The sequence below is a fragment of the Miscanthus floridulus genome, chromosome 6 (assembly GCF_019320115.1).
Source record: "Miscanthus floridulus cultivar M001 chromosome 6, ASM1932011v1, whole genome shotgun sequence".
In the NCBI taxonomy this organism is placed as follows: domain Eukaryota; kingdom Viridiplantae; phylum Streptophyta; class Magnoliopsida; order Poales; family Poaceae; genus Miscanthus; species Miscanthus floridulus.
Window position 1 is genome coordinate 101,443,847 of NC_089585.1, and position 12,010 is coordinate 101,455,856.

General features: G+C 54.1%; 2 pseudogenes; one reads left to right on the forward strand and one right to left on the reverse strand.

The window, feature by feature from the left end:
- Positions 1–844: 844 nt before the first annotated feature.
- Positions 845–2,320, reverse strand: LOC136460920 (uncharacterized; annotated as a pseudogene).
- A 7,053-nt stretch (positions 2,321–9,373) lies between these two features.
- Positions 9,374–11,289, forward strand: LOC136458815 (transcription factor MTB2-like; annotated as a pseudogene).
- Positions 11,290–12,010: the final 721 nt, after the last annotated feature.

The window sequence follows — 12,010 nt, forward strand, 5'->3', positions numbered from 1 at the left end:
GTAAATCTAGTTTTCCACAATACTGTGATCATGACATAAGCAAGAACTTAGAACTTTCTAGAGACAACAAAGTTGTCAAAATGCTCTATATTAGATTGAAGAGTTAAATGCACCAAAGGTCCATTAACTTATGACGAGGTTTCGGTTAGGTCCATCAACTTCAAAAGTGGCTTTTTGGGTCCATAAACTTTATATGCCGTATCACTTAGGTCCATATCCCGCCACGCGAGCTTCTCATGCTGACGTGGTCTGCTGACATGTCCTTCTGGATCCAGGTGGACGCCGCACACACGCATGCATGTGCATGCATGCATGCACGTCGGTGGCGTGCTCTTCTATGCCCTGTGCTGGAGCGCCTGCACCAGCGCGTACACGTCTCGTGGCGTCACGTCGCGGTGCTGGAGCGCCTGCACCAGCGCGTACACCAGCCACGCCAGCGACGACACGCCGCAGCCACTGTGCACTCCGCCTAGAGACTGCAGGATCGCGGTCACTCCGGTCTTGACGACGACTGGCACCCACGGGCGGCCGAAGAGCGCGACGGCGAGCCAGAACACGACCCGGAGCACCACCTCGGAGCGGCACAGCGTCAGCGCCAGAATGTTGCCCATGGCGAAGACGGCGGCATGCGCCCTGGCGTAAGGAAAGTGTCCCGTCACGGCGAGCACGAGGCCCACCGCGTTCAGCGCGACGCACAGGACGAAGAGGCGCTTGTACACGGTGAACAAGCCCTGGTCGAGCAGTATGACACCCAGCCTCGAGCGCGCGGACGATGTCGCCGGCTTTGCCGGCGCCGGAGCGTTCGCCTTCTTTCTCGGTTGCACGTCATCGACAGCCACAGCGACAGCCACATGTACTAGTCACTCAAAAAATACTCGTTCGTCATGCGAGATGAATTTTCTTTCCACTGCAGTGCAGCACAAACCAACTCAAACACAGGCTCATAGTCCCCGGTCCTTGGCCAGAGCCTCGGCCGCCCTCCTTCCGGACACGAGCGCGCCGTCGAACGTGGCCGAGCACCAGTGGTCGCCGCACACGTACAATCCTTCACCCACTCTCGGTCCCTCCCCGCCGGTGTCGTGGGCGGCGTCTGGTCCGGCTGCGCGAACCCGATGCGATACGTCCTCAAGTGCGTCCACGACGCGACCTCTCCAGGGCTGAACCACCCGCCGAGCTCACGGATCACTTCGTCGGCCAGATCGGCGTCCTCCCTGTCGGCGAACGAGCCGACGAGGGACACGGACACCAGCACCTTGCCCGCCGGCGCGTACGACGGCGCCACGTTGGTGGCGAAGAACATGTTGTTCACGATCCCATTGCCCGAGCCGTTGAGCAGCAGAATGGGGTCCTGGACCGGCGCCTGGTAGGTGGAGAAGTAGAGGCACACGGTGCTCCTCTCCGATTTCTTGGCCTTTTCTCGAGTCGATAGCTGCGGCAGGAGCTTCTCGGCCTGTGGCTGCTTGACAGCGACGATGATGCCGAGGTCGCCGGGGATGGTTTCGCCGGTGTCCAGCGTCACACCGGACTGGTCGATGGCGACGGCGCGGGTGTTGAGGCGGACGGAGCCCACGGGGAGGCGAGCCGCGAGCTGCTCTGTGATGGCGCCCATACCGTCCTCCGGCAGGGCGTTGTCGCCGAGGGCGAGGCGCTTGAACACGAGCTCGAAGAGGCGGGACGACGTGTCGAGCGCCGGGTCGAAGAATATCCCGGCGAGGAACGGCCGCAGGAACCGCTCCACGATGAAGGACGAGAACCCGAGCTGCGTCAGGTGCTCCCCCGTGGTCGTCTCCGGCGCCGAGAGGATGACGTCGTCCGGGGTGGCGGCCGTGTGGAGGCGCGCGAGCCCGATGAGGACCTTGTCGGAGAGGGTGCCCACGGGGGAGAACACCGTGGAGAGGGAACGCATCGGGAGGTGGAACGGGTCGGAGAGCAGGTAGAACGGCTCCCCGGCGCCGACGAAGATGAGCGCACCGGGATAGAACGGCCGGAGCCTGAGCGCCGGGAAGTCGAGGAGGCGCCGGCACTCCGGGTACGCGGTGAGGAAGATCTGGAAGCCCCTATCGAGGTGGTACCCGTCCACCACGTCGGTGGCGACGTGGCCGCCGAGGCAGTCCGAGGCCTCGACGAGCGTGAACGACACGGAGAGCGACGTCAGGTGCGTCGCCGCGGCGAGGCCCGCGAGCCCGCCGCCAACAATGACGGCCCTACGGGCGGCCGTGGGGCTCGCCGGCGCGGCAGACGCGGACACGGTGAAGCAGAGCGCGGCATGGTAGTGCGGCTTGGGCATCGCGGGGAGGAGGTGGGGCGTGGGGACGTGCATGGACGTTGCGCTTGCAGCGACTAGCGGCGGGAAGAGGCCGGCCGTGCGGTTGGTCCAATTGGGTGGTCTACTGGGAGCTTGTCCATGGGCTTGTGGATATGGTGGATTAGTGCATGGACTTGGCGTTTGTGTGGAGACCGTGTCTGAGATCCCAAATCCAATCCCACGGTCGTTCACCCATTTCCTGTTAGGCGAACGATCTGACATGCGAGCGCAGGCTGACCTCCTCGGTGGCGCTCCAGCTGATCATCGGCAGCCGCATGTGCCGCCGGGACGATCGGGACCAGGAGGAGGAGGAGGACACGCCGCCGCCCCTCCGCCTGCTGACGATGACGGACCGCGCGCTCGCAGGATGACCGTGCGGCCATGGCCGAGGCCGCCGCCTCATCCGCGCCGCAGGAGCGCAGGTGCCGCGGGGAGGAGTCGGTGGATGGGGGCAGCCGGCCGCTCGCACGCCCATGTGGCCGCGGCACCTGCTTGCGTGCGTGTTTGACGAAACGAACAGTTGCTTCTGAACGACAAGTCAGCAGGCCACGTCAGCACGAGAAGTCTACGTGGAGAGATGTGGATCTAAGTGATACAACATTAAAGTTTATGGACCCAAAAAGTCACTTTGAAAGTTGATGGACCTAACTGAAACATCCTCACAAGTTAATGGATCTCTGGTGCATTTAACTCTAGATTGAATATGTCACTTTGGCTAGTTTGTTGCCTAAAAATCGTTTCAAGCAGAACTACAAGATTGGTTTATTTGTGTAATATACATTATTCATAGGTCTCAAGCAAACACACACCCTAGGGCTTAAAGCAAACCCACAAAACAATCCCTGGTAACTAAGACTCTTAATAAATAGGATTTTGTTTTGGGGAATTAAAAATGGAAGACAACTTGAAACAAGTCAAATTATTTTACAACTTGTGACAAGTACTAATCTCTAAAAATAATTTCACAAAATAGAATCAAATTCAATATTTTGTAGAATAAAACATTATGGGAAAATTTGGGTTAAAATAGTTTATTTATGTTCTGGTTGTCCCAACCTCGACCAAACCCTAGCTCACTACTAGCCCACAACCCCCTTTAAGCATGACCAGTATGAGTTGCCAAATGAAGGTGTGCATGCCTTCACTCCTCTCTCTCTCTCTCTGTGTGTGTGTGTGTGTGTGTGTGTTTATGACCCATTCGACACATTGTCGCCATCCCTTGCCTCCCTCTCTAGTCAATTCCGTCACCATCTAACATGTGGTTTGGTCTTGGAGAAAATGTCTTTACGGCCTCTACTCAACTCGAGGCGCCTCGTTATGATCAAGCATAGAGCCCGTTTGGTGCGGCTCTTGGTGCTCCGGCTCCTACTCCTAAGACACTGCGCAACACTGGTTTTTACTGTAGCACAACAAAAAACAGCTCCGGCTCCTCCAAAAATAAACTAGAAAGAAGAGGAGCCGGAGGAGCAGCACATTTGGAGCTTCCCCCGGCTCCACCACAGTCGTGCTACAGTGCCAGAGCCGGAGCTGGGAGAAGCCCCTCCAAACGGGCTCTTAGAAAATTAAGCCATATGGTTGAAGTGTTGAACCCAAGTCGTCACCTTCGCCGCCCATTGTGAGCTTTGAAGATCATTCGTTGCCTCAGTCTTGTCCACCAAAATTATGGCGACCAACACGCCTCCTTACCGTGGATTATTATGGTAGCTAGGCCCAACCCTAGCCCCTAAATCCATGACCATGGGGGTGGGCATGGAGAACTGTGCCGCCTTCATTGACCCCACACAAGCTTCTCCACTTTCGTTCTGATTCTCCCTGAGATCTAGTGCCTCTCCCTCTCGTCTTCACCTATCTTGGCTTGTCTTGGGCCCGAAGTCCCACCACTTGACGCACCTTTTTGGGCTGGCATGACCTGGAAAATAGATGGCGTGACATGCCTACGCCGAGCATCGAGCTCTTGGTCAGACACAGTGCGGCTCGTAAGCACTACCGTGACGTGTGGAGCCTAGTGAAATCGCTGCTCTCATACCAGGCCATGAATACCAAGCCGTGATAAGCAACCCATTTGAATATTTATTTGGGTGACTTTAGCAACGTAGTGGTTGAGAAGTACCAAGGTTCAGATGAATGTGTTATAAGAAGATGAAGGTTAGTGCATACAAACAATTAGATTTCAACACGATGGTAAAAAAAAAACTTCATAGAACTGATGCTTAAAAAGGATTGTGAACAAGTGAAGTAACGACACTTCTTTTTCGTGGTAGATGATATGATTATCTACAGCGATGTGTCTATGGTGTTGTAAATCCGCAGCAGGTGCCTATTGCTGTCTCGTGAGGATAGTCCCAAACGATTTTTTCATGTCAACGTCAAGAAAGAAACTGTACGCTAATTAAACGAAGGCTTAAAGATACACACCCGCATCTTTTTTTTACATATGTCACGTTCGGTAATGCTGGGAAGCGAGCGTCCGTCCGCTCGGACGTCGCTCGTCTCACCCCGCTCCACGCGCTTCAGAGCTTCACACGATTTCTCAGAGAGAAAAAAAATTGTGCCACTCGCCTTCTCCATCGCAGGGCCGCCCCGTGCGGCCTTCTCCAGCGCGGCGCCGCCGCAACCGGCCTCTTCCCGCGCGCCCGCATCGCGCCCCCATCCACTCGCTCGTCATGATAAGGGAGGCAGGGGAGGCCTGCACCTGCACCTGCGCCCCCATCCACCTCGCGCCGTTGGCAAGAAGGGGAGGCCTACGCCACTGTAGTTCCTCACTAGGTAGGTCGTGGCCGTCGGCCACGCAGTGTTTTGGGCGTTTTTAAACATGTTGCAGGCCTATGTTTCAAGTGTTTCATACGAATGTTGCATATGTTGCTATGTTAGCGTTTGTTACTAATTTTTAATCTGTTTTTCAGACGCATGTTGCAAGTGTATTTATATGAATGTTGCATGTGTCACACATGTTGGAAGTGTTTATATCTAGATGTTGCGCATGTTTGCAATGGTTTTAAAGTATTTTTGCAAGTGTTTGAGACACATGTTTCAAGTGTTTTATTTGTCTTCTTTTGTATGTTCGAAGTGTCGCATCTGAATATTTCAAAAGTAGATCGGTGTTTTGTTCATTGGATGCGCGTGGGAAGCGGGAGGGGGTGCAAGCGGGTCCCCGCGCGGTCTGGCGACGCGGGCCCGCTGCTGGGGCGCAGGCTCGCAAGTCCGATGCTGCTGAGGCGCTCGCTCAATCGCTACGCAGGCGCCGTCTGATGCTAGCGCCTTAGATCGGACATCCAGGCACTAGCAAGTCCGTATCACGTTTAGGACAGGCTAATTAATCTGATTTCTTGACTGATTCCACAAGAACAGCGAGAGTCGAACAATTATAGATAAAAAGGTATTAATATTTATCATATCAAATAAATATCATTGGATTGATTACAAAATGTGTTTTCATAATAAATTATTTTAGAGCTGTAAATGTGAATAATATTCATTAGAAATTTGGTCAAACGTGAACCACTTTTATTGGCATGTAACCTGTAGTTACATTCTTTTGAGTATATATCACCTAGGTGCAGAAATAATCTTGGTACGTACGGATCACTGGAGACGAGGACAATCTCTCGGAGCAAGCCATGATCAAAGATTCAAGTCCACGGATCTGAGCTCAGATCTGAGCGAGGAGGCCGGACCTAGTACCTACCGCAGTCCGCCAGTCGCAAATTAAAGGTTGAATTGAATCGAACCCCAGCGCGCGCCATCGCGCGGGTGCAAAAGCTGCGTGCGAAAGCAAGACACATGCACGGGTTTACCATCATCTGGTCAGGTCAGGTCCGCCCCATCGTATCCTCATTGGCGGACGGCGGACGCCGATCGAGGACGTGCACGAGTCGCCGTACGCGGGGGCGCTTGAGGCTTGGACTTCTCGTTCCCAGAACGGCGGCAGCGATGATGCCTGCCTGGCCCGCCCGAGCGTGCCGCGCCGGCCATGCCACGCGGGCCCCCTCAGCTCGCTCGTTCGTTCGTTGCAGGCGTGTCTGTCAAAAACATAGCAGCATCCCAGCACCGCTCGGTGTACTTGGCCGTGTTTGATGTCCACCTCTTTTTTTTCCGTCTCATTCATCTTTATCTCTTCGTTCGTATGGATCTGTCTTTTTGATTTTCACTTCCCTCATGATACAGGACGACGTGATGCACCCATGATACAGAGGCACATGTATCATACATTTAAAACCCTCATCCATACATGCAACCAAATAAGATCTCATCTTGTACTAAACCAACAATAAAAACAACAAAACATAACTAAATGTATAATTTAAACATGCATCTCACCGTTGTACATCAGCTCTCCATCCCAGCTCCCCCTTACCAATCACCCCGGAAGAGTACGTGGGCGACTGGGCGTCACCCGGCTGTGCTCAGCAAAGCAATGATGCCGCATGCAGCAGAACTGTGTGGTCCATGGTCAACAACCGGGCAAGCGTGATGGGCCATTAACACAAACCTTCTTATAATTCGCTCATTACTTGAGCAGGCTGCACCCGCAAAACAACTAGCGGCCTATTTGTTAGTTGGTTTTTAGACTGATAAGTTCAATTAGTGTTGATTTATTGTGAGAGAAAAATAATATTAACTGACTGAAATCAATAAGCGAATGTGGATCCACTATTACGGCTTTGCTTCAATCTGAACTGTAATGTTGGGTTGGTCAAATTTCACTTGGACCTCCTCCCTCAATCCCAAAATAAGAGCGTCTCCAATAAAAATTCAAATAGCCAGCACAAATTGTATTTTATTTTGTACAGATCAGAAAAAAGGCTAAAAACACACTCGCTAGCAAGGACTTGAGCAGCAAGCTCGCACTCTGTCCAAGAAATCCACCGTCTCTGACTCCATGGCCCCATTTCTTTCCTGACATGTACCTTAGCGTTTTCTTTTATTTTTAGGTCTTGTTTAGTTCCACCCTAAATTTTTAAAAAGTGCTACAGTATCTATCACATCGAATGTTTGCGGCCCGTGTATGGAGCATTAAATGTAGACAAAAAAAAACTAATTGCACAATTTGGTGAGAAATTGCGAGACGAACGTTTTGAGCCTAATTAGTCCATGATTGAACACTAATTGTCAAATAAAAACGAAAGTGCTACAGTAACCCCAAATTCTAACTTTCTGAAACTAAACATGCACTTATTTGCTCTCCTTCCGTGTCACTAGCGACTTGTACAAGTCCGTTGACTATTGGGGATGCAAGTGTCGCTATGATATCCGTGCCGATTAAATTTTTTAAAACTTGATTATATTTATAGAAAATATTAACAACATTTGTATCTCTAAATAAGTTTACTATGATCAACGATCTATCTAATGATACTAAGGCCCCGTTCGTTTCGCTGAAAAAAAGCGAAACACTGTTCCGGCTGATTTGTTGTAAGAGAAAAACACTGTTTCAGCTGAAAAAATAATCTAAAAAGACAGATTATAAGAGAAACGAACCAGACCTAATTATGTACCGTAAATAATCATATTATTTTTTTATATTTAGTCAGAGTTAAAAATATTTGATTTATCAGAAAGCGAGAACGAGAAGAACTACACGGCTAGCTATGAAACCGTTTAGGCGCCAGGATGGACTCCTGTCCTGTCGTTGGCATTCTCTCTGGTCTCTGGAATAAACGGCCTGTTCGTTGGTTGGTTTCTGGGCTGGTTTGAGCTGACTGGTGCTGATTTATTGTGAGAGAAAAACACTGTTGGTTGGCTGGTTTGGGCTGGCTGAAACCAACCAGCGAACGGGGTGAAAAACGGTTCGAGGTTCCTTTCAAAGCATTGTTTGGTCGATTCGGTTTCAATGCTGTCCGCGTGCTCTCGTGTCTAGCTCCAGTTCATCACCTGATCATGGGTTGGTTTCGGTCAGGCTTATTTAAATAGTTAATAGTATTTTTCTCTCACAACAAATCAGCATCAGCCAGTCTAAACCAGGTCAGAAACCAACCGGCGAACACGCCGCATGTCATGCCGTTTGTACCTCACCCACTAACTAGCCATAGATTTATTAGGCACGAATACGAGGTTCAGTTCTCAGGGAGCAATAGATGGCCATGGCCACGCGGAGCTACAAAATGCATTTTGCCGGATGCCTGCGCAGCATGCTGCTACTAGCACGCACTCGGCACTCGGCGGTAAGGCCATGTTTAGTTTAAAAATTTTTATCGAAAGTGTCACATCGAATCTTATAACACATATATAGAGTATTAAATATAGACGAAAAAACTAATTATACAGTTTAGTTGGAAATCGCGAGACGAATGTTTTAATCCTAATTAGGCCATGATTAGCCATAAGTTCTACAGTAACCAACCTGCGCTAATGATGGATTAATTAGGCTTAGTAAATTCGTCTCGCAGTTTCCAGACGAGTTATGTAATTAGTTTTTTTATTAGTATCCGAAAACCTCTTCCAACATTTACAAAATATCTGATGTGACGTCCAAAAATTTTTATTTCGTGAACTAAACACACCCTGATCACCGCGGCACACACCCTGATCACCGCGGCCCACGCTGCTGACTTGAATAGGAGCGAGTACTGTGGCACGCGCGCTGCGCCTGCGCCCACGCACACGCCCTCTCCAACTTCTGACGCCGGCCACTGCATCCTGAGCGCCCCACAACGGCGGCGAGTCGAACAGAACATCCACGTTCAATTCCTCCCTCCATCGGGCATCGGCCTTTCCCTCTCTGCAAACTGCAGCCAACAACAAGGGCCAGCATGATTCACATGCGGCAGCGCGTCGCTCCAACTTTTCCCGGGTCCCGGTGCAGCGAACCCACCCCCTGGCCCACGTCCCCCTTCCGTACATACCCGCCTCGTTTTTTAACGAGGCCGGCCTCGCTCGCGTCTCACACCTCACCTCGTATCACGCTCACAAATCGCAGAGCGAGTAGCGCGGCGACACCAAAGTCATCATTCGCGACCACCTCCCGTGATCTGCCGCCCCGTCCTCAGCTCCGCGTATAAAACGCGCGAGCCGCAGAACCCAACCAAGAGGGGAGTAAGAACTGTGTCAGACCTGTCACGCTTACGCTCACGCACGCGTTTTCTCGGTGAGCACAGACCACAGAGGAGCCGCCGAGACGGGCTAAACTGTCGGACCAGGGCACAGCGTAGCAGACAGCAGTGGGCGCGAAGCAAGGCATTAGGCGGCAGCAGCACACAGCATGGCGTGGTCGGAGACGGACGCCGCGCTGTTCGCGGCGGTGCTGGGGCGGGACGCGGCGCACCACCTGGCCACCACGCCGCCGCACCTGGACGGGCCCGCGGCGTCGTCGCACCCCGAGCTCCAGGCGCGCCTGCAGGACCTCGTCGAGCGGGGCGGGGTGTGGACGCACGGCATCTTCTGGCAGGAGTCCCGCGGCGGCGCCGGCGCCGGCCGCGCCGTGCTCGGATGGGGCGACGGCCACTGCCGCGACGGCGGCGGCGCCCCGGCCCCGCACGACGACGACGCGGCGGAGCGGAGCGTGGCGCGGAAGCGCGCGCTGCTGCGGCTGCACGCGCTCTACGGCGGCGGGGACGACGAGGGAGCCGACTACGCGCTCCGCCTCGACCGGGTCACCGCCGCCGAGATGTACTTCCTGGCGTCCATGTACTTCTCCTTCCCGGAGGGCGCGGGCGGGCCGGGGCACGCGCTCGCGTCCGGCCGCCACGCGTGGGCCACCGTGGACCCGCACCCGCGCGGACCCGGCGCCGGCGGCGAGGCGGCTGCGCCCGGGTGGTACGTCCGGGCGTCGCTCGCCCAGTCCGCGGGGCTCCACACCGTCGTCTTCCTCCCGTGCAAGGGCGGCGTCCTCGAGCTGGGCTCCGTCGTGCCCGTCCGCGAGACTCCCGAGACAGTGCGCGCAATCCAGACCGCCCTCGCTGTTGCGCCGCCCCCGGCACGCGAGGAATGCATGAGAATCTTCGGCAAGGACCTCTCCCCCAGCGGCCGAACCCCGCGCAGCGGCGACAATTGGGCTCCACAGCTCGGCGCTCAAGCCACGGCGTCCAATGAAGCCGCCGCCGCGAGACCCAAGGCTCCGGAGCCCCCCACCAGGAGCATAGACTTTACCAAGCCGCCGGGAAAGCCCGAGCAGGCCGCCGGTGGCGAGGAGCGGAGGCCGCGGAAGCGCGGGCGGAAGCCGGCGAACGGGCGGGAGGAGCCACTGAACCACGTGGAGGCGGAGCGGCAGCGGCGGGAGAAGCTGAACCAGCGGTTCTACGCCCTGCGCGCCGTGGTCCCCAAGATTTCCAAGATGGACAAGGCGTCGTTGCTCAGCGACGCCATCGCGTACATCCAGGAGCTGGAGGACCGGCTCCGCGGCGGCGGCTGCTCGGCGGCGCGCGCGGAGAGCCCCGCCGTGGAGGTGAAGGCAATGCAGGACGAGGTGGTGCTGCGCGTGACGACGCCCCTGTACGCGCACCCGGTCTCCACGGGTGTTCCACGCCATCAGGGACGCCCAGCTGAGCGTGGCGGCGTCGGACGTGGCGGTGGCGGACGACGCCGTGACGCACACACTCGTGCTGCGGTCGGCCGGGCCCGAGCAGCTCACCGCGGAGACGGTGCTCGCGGCGATGTCACGGGGGATGACCAGCGCCACCCCCTCCCCGTGACTATCTGTGTGTAGTAGTAGCTGTAAGTCGTAACCGTGCTCGCCGGGTGCGTGCAACTGCCAGTCGTTAGTGCAAGTTTTTTCCCCCCTCGTGACTGCATGCCGGCCACGTAGTAAAGCCACAGAAAATGCAATGGCCAAGATTAAATTTACTGCTCGTTTCCTAGTTTTACGTTTACATTTGGATTTTTTATTAGATGAGATGTGTGCACGCGGAGTAACTCGTAAGGCACAGTTTGTTGTTCTTGTTCCTAGCTAGCTATTCCTACTTATAGATAGTTTCCTTCTTAGACGCTCTGTTTGCCCAACCTGCTACTCCTAGTAGCTAACTGATACTAGTAGTGTTGTTTTCCCTTTGCCCTTGTTTACAGACTCCTGAAAAGTACATTATATAAAAAAAGATTCCTCGTCACATTAAACTTACGGTATATGCATGGAGTATTAAATGTAGATAAAATTAAAAACTAATTACACAGTTTGCTTTAACTTTACGAGACGAATCTTTTGAGCCTAATTAGTCAATGTTTGGACAATAATTCACCAATACAAATAAAATGGTACAGTAGGGAATCTTCACTGTGCAAAGTTTGGCTTGACTCGTTTCTGGAGACGAAATCTAGTCCATTTGATTTGGTGTGCAAGAATGAGTGTGTGTCACTGTATGAATGTTCCTAGTCCACTCCTACCTTGTCGGAAGCAAAGCAACCGCGGAGAACTTCAGCTCCCATGTGCTGTTTACTTTGACGAACCGAAACCGATCATATTACATATATCACTGGCTGACCGGCAGCGCGTTTTCTGCATTTCACGTCGCTAGCGCCAAGGCGCGCGCGCGGCACCGGTCCGAAGGTTTTCTTGTTCCTCTACGAAAACCCGCTCCGCGTGACTGCGTGGAGGTCAAGCCTGGGCGTCGCGTGTGCACACATACGTCGATTCGTCGAACGCGTCTCCCCTCGAAAGCGCGGCCGGCCCCAAAAGTCGCCGTTGTTCGCCGCGAGGACCAAGTCCAGAGCCCCGCGTCACGTCCGCCCCCGGCCTCCGGTTATGGATGGCAACGGGTACAAATTACAAACGTGCCC